Source organism: Oryzias latipes, chromosome 22 (genome assembly GCF_053564925.1).
Source record: "Oryzias latipes strain Hd-rR chromosome 22, Olatipes_Hd-rR_3.1".
NCBI lineage: Eukaryota > Metazoa > Chordata > Actinopteri > Beloniformes > Adrianichthyidae > Oryzias > Oryzias latipes.
Window position 1 is genome coordinate 13,672,303 of NC_136258.1, and position 15,453 is coordinate 13,687,755.

Consider the following 15,453-nt stretch of genomic DNA (forward strand, 5'->3'; position numbering starts at 1 on the left):
AGGGTTGTACTCTGTGTGCGTATGCGTTCATGTTTGTGTGTGCTGGGCTCCAGGAGGGCTACAGTAGAGGTAAACAGTCCAAAGGAAATCAATTAAGTGTTTCCCCAGTGTTTGGCAGTGGCTCTAATCTTCAGCACCACATTTTAAAATAAGGGCAAAATCTGCCTTTAATACCTCCTCTGCTTTCTGCATGACAATAAACAAGCGGGCAACAATAAACAGCCGAGCACAGCCAAGCTTGACTAAGTCTTTACTTTGAGAAAACACAAGTGAAATCATTATTCCGGAGTTCTTTAGTTTTCCTTCAGCTCAGACAGCTGAACACTGTATCGAGAAACAGAGTGACGTCTATTATTTCCGCAGCGTTTGTGTACTTTCTGAATTATATGTTTTTGTGCGAAACCCTTTTCCTGTGATTTATCGTTGTACCAAATCTTCCTTGGCAAAAGCATTAGAGCTAATGTACTGAGAAGTGCGCCGACACGAACTGCAACACCTGTCTACCTCTCTGCTACTGACAGTCGCTTTTAAGTCTAGCTTTTAAACCCTAACATGGAAGAAAAGCTCTCTGTTTTACTCTGATCCTTATGCCGGAGTGTTGTTTGGAAAAAATTGGACTGGAGCATGTCTACTTGGCTCTTTATAGATTCATGCACTTTGATTGAGCTTGGATCTAATCAATTCTTCAGTGGTAGTGAGGAGCCAGAGCAAAATTATTCTTAGGCAAACCCCTCTAACGACTTGTCATTAATTTGCCTCTTTACTGGCACTTGTTTGCTGGGAACGTGAGGCATTTTGGGTTTCCTATATCTATTAGCAAGGTTGTGCTCCTGGGATTTTCAATTCTATAAGCTTTGGGAGAAAAGACGGTGTTTGTGTTTTGTGCACAAATCTGTTTACGCATATGTGAACTTGGGGGCGATTGAGCACACTATGCTTGCTCATCCTTACAGAGGGACTTATTAGCGCTAATTGGGAAGGACAGTTCAAACAAGCACAGAGGAGTGGTTGTCACACAAGCGTGACACGAGTGTAGAAAGGCAGGCAGTGCCGGGTGCTCGTCCCAGCTTTAGCCCTCCCTTTTCCCAAACCCAGCCCTCTCCCCATCACCTCCTCCTCCTGGTTGTCCCTGGCCCCTGGCTTGGCCGGGCCGAGTGGCAACAGAGTGGGCTCTTTGTCTGTATACAGCCATTAGCAGTCAGTGGACTTCAGAAATGTGAGCAGGACAAGGCAGTGGACAGAGGCGCAGACAGAAACACGGCTGTCTGAGACACTTAGGAAGTCAACAGCTGACGGAAGGGCCTGCACAAAGGAAGAGCAGAGGGGAGCGTGATCAGCATAGAATATAGAGCTCCCTTGCTTGTGGACTTCATGTTGTGCACACACAAATATCTACATTCTCAATTGCTGTGTTTATACTTCATAGGAACCCACACACATAGGTTGCATGAACAGATTTTCTCTATTTGCCAGAGCAGAAGATGTGCTGACACCAACCTAACAGGAAAGGCTTTCTGCTTGCCCCGAACCCTCTAGTTAATGATGAATCAACTGGTGGTGTGTTGACACTAAGACCTATTCCAGGAAAATACACCATACTATTATTCAGCACACTTTTTTTAAGGATACTAATTCCAGCGATTATTTAGTACCATAATAGCTGCAATTATATTCTGCAGGAACTGATATAAGGTATAAGCACCAATTAGTAAGTGGTCATTATCTTAAGCATTTAGTTCAGGGAAGTGAAGTAATAGGCAACCATTCAGTAACCCTTGCTCGCAAAAATGACTGCATAGTGCCTCAGTAATTAGTGGAGCTTGTTTGCCTTCATTCTTGAAAGTGGGTGTTATATTCAGTAACCTGCATTACTGCTTATTGCTTGCAGTCACATTGTACTATCACAGAGTCAGACTTGCTATTAATCAGCAGCATTAGCAGCAGTTCCACGTGTAATTGTTCTCTTTTTCACTGTGAATAAAAAGGTAGACTTGCAATAAAAAAAAGCCACATTATTTTATAGCTGTGAAATTTTTGTTTTTATTATCACTTCACATGTGAGTGATTCCAGATAGGTCTGCAGAAACGATGCTGAGTGAACCAAATTCCAAAAAAGATGTCTAATATCCAACTAAAAGTAGGGATATTTTACAGTAACAGTAATGTAAAATCACAGAATAAAAAGGCAGAGTGTTCAAATGTTTCATAATGGCGATGGCCTGCATTTTGTGCTGTATGTGTGTGCTCTTTCAAAGGCAGGGCAGTGAGGATCACAAGAGCAGTATCAAAGGACTTTGCCACCACGCGAAATGTCTTCTCGCAGCAGGAGGTTGTGGGATTGTTGTCGGCATCCCAGCTCCCTTTGAATGTCAGCCTCACTAACAGGGCAGTTGGCCTACATGGCACCACTGACAACACAGCTACACTTTCAACTTTTATTCATTAATTTTTTTCCCCCCTTTTCCCCCCAATACAGCGCCTCTGAGTGGCAAAGAGGAAGACAGACACGTGAACTGTTCTGACTCCTTTTTACTTCGACTGTGGGGAAAATATGTTGCATTTGTACCCAGACTTATGCTGAGGTGAACATCGGGTGAGGGAATTTTCATTCACGCCGGTGTATGCCGTGAGATTGTTTTGTCCGCTGTGACACATACAAGACTAGTGGAACATGCAGACCAACATGCTGCTGAGTGTCGAGACAGCTGAGCACTATAGCTTTCCACATAAATAAAGCTCACGCCAGAGCACCGGACCTGCCTAATTGATGTTTAACAAAACCCTTTATTCCAAACAGTTTGACCCCAGTTTGCTAAAACACAATGTGAGATCTCCCCAAGGATGAGGCCCTGACCTCGCGGGGAAAGGAGGGAATGGCCCACACTGGTTATAAAGGAGACTGCCATTGTGCTGTCCAGGCATGGGGGAGGACAGTGTGAGCGAGATACATGCCAGTGGGTGGAGATAGGGTTGTTGTAACGACATCTTGATGGAGCATCTTTCCCACCCACAGGAGCAGCACCAGCTCTGTATGTATTTTAATGAGGCTTTGTGTCTGCCCACGTATAGCCCTTCTACTGACAGGGACCGTGTTAGCAGCCCGCTCAGCCTTTGTCACAGCACCCAATCAGAAAATCGACCGATCAGTTAGATTTATTGTGTGTGTGTCCACATGTACAGAGATCTAAATAGTGTGGATGACTTTTTATAAAAAACAATGTAGGAAGTACTTAAATGCCCCCCAATTCAAGATGTGGAGCCTAAACAACGACATAAAGAAATTTATAAATGTACACTATTACATTATGCTTGAAGTACTTTGTCCTCAAGAGGAATTTGCCTTTCATATTGTTTGATGGAAATAATTTATTTTTGAAGCATGGTCTTTTCATTCCAGAGTATCTTCATTGAGAACAAAGTGAATGTAGTGATTTTGTTTTCTTAAGCGGGAATATGACGGGGCTACAGAATCAATTGTGCACTGGGATGCAATTCAGATTTAATTTCCTTGGTTACTGACCTTGATCTGCTGAACTACAGGGTCAGAGCCTCTTCAGTCTCTATTGTAAAAGCGAATAGCATGTGAATGAATTGGTGTTCTGAATTAAAAAAAAAAAACCACAGAACCTTTTCAGCTCGCAGTCAGGCTGCTACAGCGTGTTGAGTGTCTCAGCGGCTAGACATGCAATACATGCTTCCTTGAGAGTTGGCTGCTCACTGTAGAAAAAGGTGGATGTACTTAAGCCTTTCAGGCATTTTACACAGGGCAATTCTTTTCTTTTTTCTCGAAAGGAAACTAAAAGTCACAGTGATTAGGGATAGAGGGAATAAATGAATAAACACTGTGGGATGGATGGAGGTGTATTTTTTGTAAGGTTGTGGATGTGGATGTGTGTCTTTAACCTACAATCGCACGCTTTGTGATCTTGAAGGTTTTTCTGGGACAGCACAATGGTTGATTTAGGGTGTGCCCAGCCACCCCGGGCCCTTCTGACTGGCCCCGGAAGTGCTTTATTTTGTCCAGAGGACAGCTGCACAGCTCTGTTTGTTCTCCCTTGCCTTCTGATTGGCCTGGCATGCTTGAGAAGGGCACGAGTTCTGATTGTTTCACACAGAAACTGGCTTGCTATCAGCTGGGAGGATTGTGTATTGGTGGAGAGGGAGAACAAAATCAACAAAGAGAGCCAGGAGCCAAAAGTGGCTCTGAAAATGTCCAGAGAGCGTCTTCAAAGGAAACAAGCTTCAATATGACAGCTCCAAACCGACAAGAAATATAGGAAATATGAACAAAATGCTCATCTCTCCAGTGTCATCTCACTTTGTGGCTTTTGTAGTGACTTCATAATCTTAACTGGGCCTGAATTGGTTGAGTAACTCCAGCATTCATTGAATAAAACACAAGTGGATAATATGTTCCACTTATCGGAGGAATGTTTAAATACTAATGGCAACGTTTTTGCTGTTTAGTAGCTACTTTACGATTCAATTACATTTTATATCACCTAACTGATGAGCTGGGTTTCACCTTGTATTTGACATCAAAACAGGAAAAAACATATTTCTTTTTCAAAGTCCTGCACTGAGCCGCTTTATACGAGGATGAACGAGGAGTGGCCTCGTGCTAGCCTCCATTTCCCTGAAAGGCGAAAGGGAAAAAGGCAGCAAGTAAATAAAAACACATTCTGGAGTTCCTTGCCTCTCCATCACTCCATCACTAAGGCGGCCGTCCGAAGAATGTCAAAATTTCAGAGTGTTCTCTTTTTCTATGCCTCTCTGTCAAGTATTTCTTTTTTCTCTGAGGTTCAGATAGAAACCAATGTCTGATGACACATCTGAGGCACTCTAAAACAACCCAGGGAGAAAGAGGGACCAGGAGAAGTAAAAGAGAGGGAAAAGATGTGTGCGCATGCATGCTTGTCCCTGTGTTCCTTTGTGTACACGTGTGTTAATGTGACTGCTTTTTGTGTGCTTGCAGAGACATACCACATAAAGACTGTGCAGATGTCCAGGCTGTGGCTGTTGTCGCTTGCTCTTCAAGACGCCTCAAAAAGGAGGGATTTTCCCTCTTTGTTTCAAATTTCACAAGCTGTCCAAATGGGCACAGACGTGCTTCCAAAATAAATAAATAAAGGGATGTATCAGTGGCCAACATCTGCAGATTATGATTAGCATTTGGAAATTGCGTCCTTGAATGAGATTTAGATGTCGACTGTCAGTCTTTCTTTATGAGTGCGACTCCTATTCTGGGGAACTAAAGGGTAACGCTTTGTCGTTAAATTGGTTACAATTTGGATGGAAAAAGAAATCCTCTTCTCTCTGTTCCCCCTCTATCCGTTATGATGTGTCGTCTGAACAAGAAAGAGACACTATTAATTGTGTAGAATATGAATAGCTGTGCTCGGTTAAACAGTTTCAAAGGAAATTGGCCCAAAGGAAGTTCTTTTTCTCTTCTTCCCCCTACTGTCTGTCCTCATTTTTTTCCCCCCTCTTTATCAAGATTTTCTCTTCCCTCTCTAATTTTACACTGAGCGCACAGGCTGCTTTAGTGCGGCTGTATTATCTTATGTATTCAGCTTTCAGCTCCTCTCCCTCTCCCGATGAGGCAAGGCTTAATTGGGCTCTGGCTTTAAAGTCTGTAGAGCTCTCCACTTGCTCATAGAAACACATTCATGGGCTGCTCATTCACTTCGAGTATGTGTTAGATGTACAAATATTATTTACTTTTATACTCCAAATCAAAAGGCATGCACTTCCTGCCTCTCTACAGTCAGTCCGCACAGGAAAGTGAACAATAGGACTCATTTTAGGGTTGTTTCTTTTTATCCCCCTTAAATTAGACAGCAAAACCAACATTTGAATTAACATCAATATTATTTTTTTTAAGTTATAATGTTATTTCATAAGTAGGAAGATGATGAATTTTGAAGATGCTTCTTTGATGTGTTCAGAATTGAAATTTAAAATAACTTTTTTACATACAACTATATATATATATATATATATATACATATATATATATATATATATATATATATATATATATATATATATATATATATATATATATATATATATATATATATATATATATATATATAAAGTGTGTGTGTATGGTGTGTATGTGTGTGTGTGTATATATTTGCATGCAAGCAAACAAAATTCCAATCTATGTTCCAGAATATACAGTGGAGTATATTCTTGCTTCACTGTTTCTTATCATTGTGTTTCTGTGCAAACAGGGGAAAAATCTTGTGTGCACACACCAGAGGATATTAATAATAAAAAAAAAAAACAGAGGGCAGAGGTAGAAAATTAAGGTTTCACCTCTTGGAAGTCAGGCAAACATAACGGCTTTGTACAGCCACTCCTGCCTTCCTCACAACTAAACAACCTGAGCAATTAGCTGCACCATTAGAGCCTGGAGAAGGGGAAAGGAGCTGTTAAGAGAAAAACACTGCAGAGAGGTGGAGAGCAAGTGAGAGTGTCAGACACAGAAAAACTTGGTGGCTCTTGTTCCACAGCAAGCCACAGTGCGTTTGTGTGGAGTACCTCGGCACTGCACGCTGATGATGGCAGAGCCATTGCAGGCAAGAGCTGATGAACTGCAGATGAAAAATGTTGCACTTCGCTTAGAGCTGACTTTACAGACAAACTCCTTGTCATTAGTTTTTTTTTGTCACTTGCTTGGGTGCCAGGCACAGGAATAAATGAGACCACTATCAGCCGCTGCCTTGATAAGCTGCCTTATCTCATTAGGTTTCACATCAAAGTTAATCAGAGATGGGAATAGTAATTGGCCAACTAGACAATGCCACAGATCACGGGGCTTTTGTAGTGTATGTCATCTCTAAAACATCAGCAGGCTGGGGCTGGAAGATAGGGTGCATCTGCTGGGTAGGAGAAAGAGTGGGTGTGTGTGGCAAGGACTCATGGGGGGAGGTGGAAGTGAAAGCTGGGAGTGAGTGTGCATGATGAGGAGCAAGGGGTGGGAGACAGCGAGAGGGAAGAGAGGGGAAGGGAGTAATGGCAGAGGCATAACAAGCAAGCTGCTCAGAATTAATGAGCTTACTCAATAAGAAAAGAATAACCAATCAGTGTGTGTTGGGCAAATATAATTTGGGAATAATTGCTTGATTGCTTTTCTATAGTAGGCTGATTTGACCACACACAAGAACCGAGAATTAAGATGTCAAGACAAGAATTAATTTGGCATGCGAGGGCACACAAATGTTCCTCTTGCTCTCCACTCAGGCGGCTTGGAAGGCGGCAGAGCCATGAGTTGGAGCGCACTAATGATGAAAACACAGTGGTAGATTGCGTATTCATTTCCCCATCTCTATTTTACATAAAGAGAGCCATGGCTAATGCCACAGATGTTGGGATATCATACAAAAAATATACGTATGCTAATACATTTAATTGCCATTTTTGCATATTCTACTCAATTGTTGATAGCTAGTTGTAGCTGATTGTTCAGTTTGTGTCTTCAGTGTGTAATTTAGTGAGCGGTAACTATCTGAGCTTTTTGATGCTTCCCCATCCCAAAACAGCATTTATTTCTGAAATCTCCTCTTGTGCCTCGATTGCCAACTCGTGGAGGCTAAGTGTGTCTTTCATTATCCTCTACCTGGTTAGAAAAATCAGTCTGAACTTCACACACACATGCACACACACAAATACACCCCCCCCCACACACACACTTGTGTGAGAGGTTATAATAAAGGGCTGTTTGTCCTCTAACAAAGTGCCAGTGGTCAGAGTTACACATTAGAGAATAACTGCCGCGACTACAATGAGGAGAAGATCAAAACAACACCTACCCTGGGACCCTTGTGGTCAAATGCGCCCTATTAATTATAGACACATGTACACTAACACATGCACACACACAAAAACACACAAGCTTCATCTGTATTACAGAATACTGTGTGGAGTCTCCAAACGTAAACATGGTGGGAGCCTGTTAATAGTAATCATGCAACATGATGCAGGATAGAATACAACATTAGTCCTACATTTGAACTAGATTCATCCAGCTCCGAGTCAATTTAGTTTTGAATAAGAAATGCATCCCAACCTGACCACATGCATGTGAATCACCACATATATTTGCTCCCACATGTGTCTGGTCCTTAGTTCCAATTAGGCTGAAAACACTGCTGCTGTGACGGAGGCTGCTCACACCATCTCAGTTATCACTTCTCCGCAGGTACCGCCACCGAGGCTATTCATTTTCAAATGCTTGTGCGAGTGTGTGTGTGTGTCAGCCTGTCCATGCCCCTGTGCATTGACATTATTTGAGCAGTGAGGTAACTAAAAGGAATAAATAAGCAGGCAGAGTCCTGTCATGATGATGATATTGCTGCCTGGGGTTTGCCTGCAGCATTATGAGGACAGGCGCTCTGCCATATCCCCAACTGTCACACATTTACTTACATACATGCCGGGATTTGGGGTCCGGGGTAAATGCTCTGGGTAAATGTGCTTTGATCCACACTGCACCTAATTGAGTCACAAGAAAAGTCAATTTTATTCCCACAACAAATAATTAAAAAAATGTCAAGATTATTTCACATAGGGATTAAACCTAATTTTATTGTTTTAGGTATTAACCTATTAGGCTGATTGATCTGGATTGCTAATGCTTTAGTACAGACAGCTGTCAATGCTGTGAAAAAAAAATCTTGCAAACCTTGAATGAGTGATCCCAGCACCGATTAGTGGTGGTGAACTTCTCTGAGCCCAAATGATAAGGCTGCAAAATTCCCAAGTTGCCAATAGCTTCGAAAATTATCAGACTGTGGGCGAAAGGAGAAATTGTGCCTTCCAGCTCAGGAGCTTCAATCCTGGGTTTGCCCAGATTGACATTATTTAAAGCCATGGAAATGGGCTCTGACTATCTGGAGGATTGCTAAAATAAGACATTTTCCAGAAACATTTATGAATACGCTGACAGGAGAAGATGGGAGTAAAAAATATATACTCTCACACACACACACACACACATATATATATATATATATATATATATATATATATATATATATATATATACACAGTGGAATAAGCAACTGTGCGTGTTTTGTAACAGCATTTGCAGCAATCTGTCAATGGGGGAAAACAAACACTGATGGCACATCGGCCTATTTTAACAAGTACTTGTGAACTGCTTCCATACTGCATAGTTTGAGACAAGTGTGCACACTGAAAAAAAAAACATCTGGACATTGCAGAACTGTGTTATGTTTCTCTGCATACATGAGTCCAATGCACATCTGTTTTCAAGTGCGTTTGTGTCTAGGAGTGGATGAGCGTGTTATCATCACCAGTGAGAATTGTGCTGAACATGGGATAGAACACCACCCCTGAGAGTCTATTCAAATGAGAACATCAATTGCTGGCCAGCCCTTTATGTGTCCAACCTTGGAGTGTGACACTACTGTCACGTACATGCTCCACCCAGTGTGCATCTCTGGGGATGTCAGTGACAAGCAGAATCTTCTATCTTCATAGTTTCTGAGTTTTATTTTCTAATTGTCTCTAATTGTCTGTTTTTCATTTTTTTTTATTTATCTAAGGTGCTGTGCAAACCAAGGTAAACATATGTGTGACATTTGAGGCTGTCTGAATGTGGTACTGGACACTTCAGCATGCCTAATAGATACTACTCTATTGACTACGGTTATTATCATGGATATTCAAGAGTGATGTGACCTCACATTATCACAGTGGATCCAGTACTGGTCTCATCCACTATCTAATTATGTATGGGTGCTGGGCACAATGTGCCATTCCTGCTGAATGCATCTTGCCAAGGCTGAATTGATTTAATCTGTTTTTGTATGCTTGGGAAAATCTGTGACTTTTGATATTCCATCAGCCTATATACTCCAGTTCGTGATAACAGGTCCCATTTCGAAGTGAGACTGTGTCTGAAATACAATTTTTAGTCAACAGAAGGTTTAGTTTGGTGCTGAAGTTTAGACAATCAGTTACCCAGTAGCCATAATGTGGGGAATCACAAACCACAAAGGCTAATCAATGTCAGGGTGGAGGCAGAAAATACCCGGGCCCACCCTATTTGACTTAACCGCTCCGTTTGTGCTCTAACTGATCCTGTGGTCTTTGTGTACATTGTAATGAGTGCTGACATAATCCTGCAGATTTTCCTGGAGGCCAAACCTTTGCCACCCCCATTAGGCTCAGGGTTTGTCCGTCGATCAGGAGGGCTGCCGGAGGGGGGAACAGCATAGCCGAAATGCCCCTCGACCCCCATGAGATACTTACATTTAGAGATGGTTTGAAGCTGTCTGTGATTGAGCTAGTAACCCCTTTTAATCCTATTAACACCAGCCAACAAAAGCTAAATCTGCTGCAGGACAGGCAAGGCTATGGGGTAAGGCTGCAAATAGGGCTAGTAACTATTGGAAAAAAATAATAAACAAAAAAAAATAAAACTGCATACCAGTACTTAAAAATTGCTTTAAATATTTTGTTATTGAAAAGAAATGTGGGGACCTAATAGTTAAAAAACAAACTAGAAAAGGAGGCTCAAAATTATGAACACAAGCCTCTTTGTGTCAACTCAGCCTCAAAGAGTTGGACATCCAATAGTTACTGTCTAACACACACAAGGTCATCTCACTCAGCAAATATCCATCATGGAGCTTGAAGGACATGCTTCTGTAAGGAAAGGGTGATAAATGTACAGCAAAGCACAGGAAGGAGCACAGGAAGTGTGTTCAGTGTCTAGTGGGTGTTACCTCAATGGTGAGGAGGGGGAAAAAGGAGTTTTCAATGCACTTTTGTTTTGTGTGCATCATAAGGCAGAAAGGCCAAGCATGCTGGTGGTCCTTGCCCTTGTCCCATTGGGGAGGGAAGAGTTTTACACGTCTAGTGTGGCAGCTTAAGACCCCCCATTGTAGGAAACAAGAGGGGGTGACAGGGTCCATACATACAGAAAGCACTCTTTAGCCTAACAGGGCAGGATATAACTCTTAAAGGGTCTGTTGGATGAATGAACAATAACTTTGGTGAAGAATGAAACTCTGTGGAGGGAAAACTGATCCTGAAATTCTTTAATACATGTCTTCAGTAACCTCAGTGCTGTCCTACCCTCTCTTCCACCACCTCATTCTCCTCGATCCTACCTGCACCTATTACCATACCAATTTGTCAAAACAGTAGTTTGATCCAGCAGTAAAAGGTATATGTGTGATTATAATTGTCACCTTAGGGTGTAAGTGGTGAACTGAGATATATCATTACACCAGCGCCAAAGTGTTTGACATGGGTCATTACAGACAGAAGTCTTAACAGTAGATACAAAAGGCCATGGACTGGAAGTCTAAAAGGCAATTGTGGGCACCACTGTTCCAACCTTCGGCATCATTATTTAGACACAACATCGTGGAAAAGCCTGCTTCATTCACCCATTTCCCTGTGGAGTATCTCCTGGGCAGTCTGGAAAGTGAACATAATCAGTCAGACGCGGGATTGGCTGGCTGGTTGAGACCGTCAGTAAGCCTGTGTGAACCTCTTGTGAGGTCTGCCCTTCACTCTTCCCAGGGTGAACCCCTTTAAGTAAAGATCCTTCTCAGAAACGGGCCATGATAGCCTCGAATACATTTATATATGGCTCTGACCTTTCCTATAATGAGTGCACATCATAAGCATTGACCTAAAACAAATTCAACAAAATGTTCTCCACTGCTGAGATGCAGCTGAACCAAAAAAAGTGTGAGAAAGCGAGCTGGCAAGAGAATCACCCAGCAAGGAACCACATCAGAGAGCATGACTAATATTGTTCCAGTGTAAAGTCTCGTTTTACAAGAACGCTCGCTACCAGCTAATTAGGTAAGAGCTTATCTCTTTTCTGTGCAGATGAAAGCGATGTGTGATAAAGATCCTCCTTTTTATCATGATGCTTACCATTTCACACATGAAATAAATAACTGATAGACAAAATTCAATAAATCACTTAAAACCTATATAAGATTTTGTTTTTATTGTATTTAATCAACTAATTTCTCTGATAAATTCAATAAGACAATATAAAGATCAAATGGCTGCATCTACAGTCAGGACCATAAATATTTGGACAGAGACACATTCTTACTAATTTAGATTATGTTCATTACCACAGTGAATTTTAAATAAAACAACTCAGATGCCATTGAAGTGCAAACTTTCAGCTTTTATTCCATGGGTTGAACAAAAAGATTGCATAAAAATGTGAAAAACTAAAGCATTTTTTAAACACAATCCCTTCATTTCATGGGCTCGTAAGTAATTGGACAATTGACTTCCATGCTATTGCATGGGCAGGTGTGGGCAATTCCCTTGTTATGTCATTATGAGTGAAGCAGATAAAAGGCCTGGAGTTGATTAGAGGACTCGTGCTTGCATTTTGAAGATTTTGCTGTGAACAGACAACATGCGGTCAAAGTAGTTCAGCGCTAGACGTTTTTTTGCCTTGACTTTGATGTCCGACCTTTTCTTTTATTTCGGCCACAGTCCGAGGTTGTGAGGCTGCAGCATTTTCGGCGTCTGCCGCCGTCTGCCACTCACGTGGCTTTTAGGCATTAGTAATGCCCACACTGTGCCCTCCAAACAACATTATTCCTCTCTTTTCCACCTCGCCAACGATAACTTCTACTTCACATTGAGTGAAGTTACGTTTTTTTGATTTTCTCTCCGTGTTTGGCATGGTTTCGCAATCAATGAATATTCATTTGTGGGCGTTTCACGGACTATTTATGGGCAACTATGGGCGTGTCATGAAGCCGCTAAAGCTGCGCAGCATTTAGAATTGGTTGTGATTTATTAAGGGAAAGATGCGTAGGATGTGCGTGCGCACGGTTTTATAAATCTGAATATTTCTGTGCGTACGCACGTCCTATGTTTCATCCGTACGCCACTTCTGACGCAAATCCTACGCAAAGTTTTATAAATGAGGCCCCTGGACGTCCACGGAAGGCAACAGTGGTGGATGATCGCAGAATAATTTCCATGGTGAAGAGGAACCCGTTCACAACAGCCAACCAAGTGAACAACAGTCTCCAGGAGGAAGGCGTATCAATATCCAAGTCTACCATAAAAAGAAGACTGCATTAAAATAGATACAGAGGGCACACCACAAATGCAAGCCACTCATAAGCCTCAAGAATAGGAAGGCTTGATTGGACTTTGCTAAAAAGCATCTAAAAAAGCAAGCACAGTTCTGAAAAAACATTCTTTGGACAGATGAAACCAAAATCAACCTCTACCAGAATGATGGCAGGAGAAAAGCATGGAGAAGGCATGGAAAAGCTCATGATCCAAAGCACACTACATCATCAGTAGAACTCTGTGGAGGCAGTGTGATGGGCTGGGCGTGCATTGCTGCTAATGGCACTGGGACACTAGTGTTTATTGATGATGTGACACAGGACAGAAGCAGCCCAATGAATGCTGAGGTGTTCAGAGACGTACTGTCTGCGCAGATCCAGGTGAATGCAGCCAAACTGATTGGGCGGCGTTTCATAATACAGATGGACAACCACCCAAAATATACAGCCAAAGCAACTCAGGAGTTTATTAAAGCAAAGAAGTGGAATATTCTGGAATGGCCAAGTCAGTCACCTGATCTTAACCCAATTGAGCAGCATTTCACTTGTTGAAGACTAAACTTCAGACAGAAAGGCCCACAAACAAACAGCAACTGAAAGCTGCTGCAGTAAAGGCCTGGCAGAGCATTCAGAAGGAGAAAACCCAGCATCTGGTGATGTTCATGAGTTCAAGACTTCAGGCTGTCATTGCCAACAAAGGGTTTTCAACCAAATATTAGTAATGATCATATTGTTTTCAGTTATTTCATTTGTCCAATTACTTAAAAGCCCATGAAATGAAGGGATTGTGTTTAAAAATGCTTTAGTTTTTCACATTTTCATTCAATCTTTTTGTTCAACCCATGGAATAAAAGCTGAAAGTCTGCACTTCAATGGCATCTGAGTTGTTTTATTTCAAATTCACTGTGGTAATGTACATAAACTAAATTAGTAAGAATGTGTCTCTGTCCAAATATTTATGGTCCTGACTGTAGGTATGTGAATTAAATGTAAATAGTCGGCAACACTTTATATTAAGATTCCTTAACAAGATTTGTTAACGCATTAACAAGCATTATAATAGAATTTTTAGGATGTTAGTAAGACATTTATTAGTACAATAAGTCTAATAAGGTTTATTAAATTACTTAGGTAACACATTTACAAGCATTACTGTTAGGATGTTTTTAAGATGCTAATGATACATTTATTGGTATTATAGATGCTTAACAAATTTGTCAGTGTTAATAAACTTAATAAGATGTATTAACAACTTTTTTAACAAATTAAGAAGTATTATTATTGTTAGGGGTTCTAGTAAGACATTTATTAGCATTAAAGATGTCTCACACAAGCCTACGTGTTAATAAGCATATAAGTTTTACTAACTAACTTAAAATATTAATAGGCTTTATTAATGTGTAAGATGCTAGTAAGATATTTAATGGCATTATAGATGTCTTGCAAATACCTGAAAGTGTTAATAAGATTTATTAACATCTGAAGTCAGACCGTTGTCTTCAAAGTCCATATTACTAAACTGCTTATAAGCCTTACAAATGTATTAATTAACTTTGTTAACAGTTTATTAAATGTTTTGCAGGACCTTATCTAAAGTGAGGAAGGTTTTTAGCATAAAAGCATAAAGCTTGTAAAAAGAACTTTATAACATTAAAACAGACTAAACATACAAAAGTCTTTCTGTAAAAGAAATATAATTGGTGCCACGGTCAGTCTCCTCCCCTCTCTGCTTGGCTCCTGATGCGACACAGCTGCGACCACTTACCTCATCTCATCACCTGCTTTCATAAGGAGCTCCAGGACCAGTATTCTTTGCCAGTTCGTTGCCCCTGATGGTGCATATTTGGTCGTCACGTTTTGCTTACATTTTGCTCTTAAGCCTCAAGCCTAAACCCAAAGCTTGTTCTTACCTGTCTCCAGGAATCTATAGCCACGAGTGGTCGCCTGAGCCTGCATCAGTCTGGAACCTCGCCTAGTCTACTTCACCCGGTCACACCACGAGCCTCTGCCGATTCTCCTCTCCTCACGAGCCTGCACCGATTCTGCCGTTTGTAGATCCTTCTTCAGATCCACCAGTGACGCCATGAGCCTACAGGAACCGTCTCCCTGTCGTGGACACCTCGGAGTCTGCTGCCATTAATACTTACCTGATTATTAAATCCATTCGCTACTTACGCCCGTTCTCACCTGTGTCTTCTTCCGGGTTTCTGCATCTGGGTCTATTTTGTTTTGTAGCCATGACAACAATAATTAAATTCAGACAAATTTTCAAAAACAAAAACAAAACAAAACATAGGGACCGGTGACGGATGACTCTAGCATCATAGCTAATAAGTATAAAGTA

The 15,453-nt window shown here is 41.3% G+C and overlaps 1 long non-coding RNA gene across 1 annotated transcript; it reads right to left on the bottom strand.

Moving 5' to 3' along the window:
* Positions 1 to 236: 236 nt before the first annotated feature.
* LOC144989055 (uncharacterized) lies at positions 237 to 15,239 on the bottom strand. Its single transcript, XR_013653195.1, has 3 exons — positions 15,020 to 15,239; positions 14,875 to 14,938; positions 237 to 1,302 (listed from the first exon to the last, which is right to left on the bottom strand). It is a non-coding gene; the product is annotated as an uncharacterized LOC144989055 (long non-coding RNA).
* Between the last annotated feature and the right edge of the window lie 214 nt (positions 15,240 to 15,453).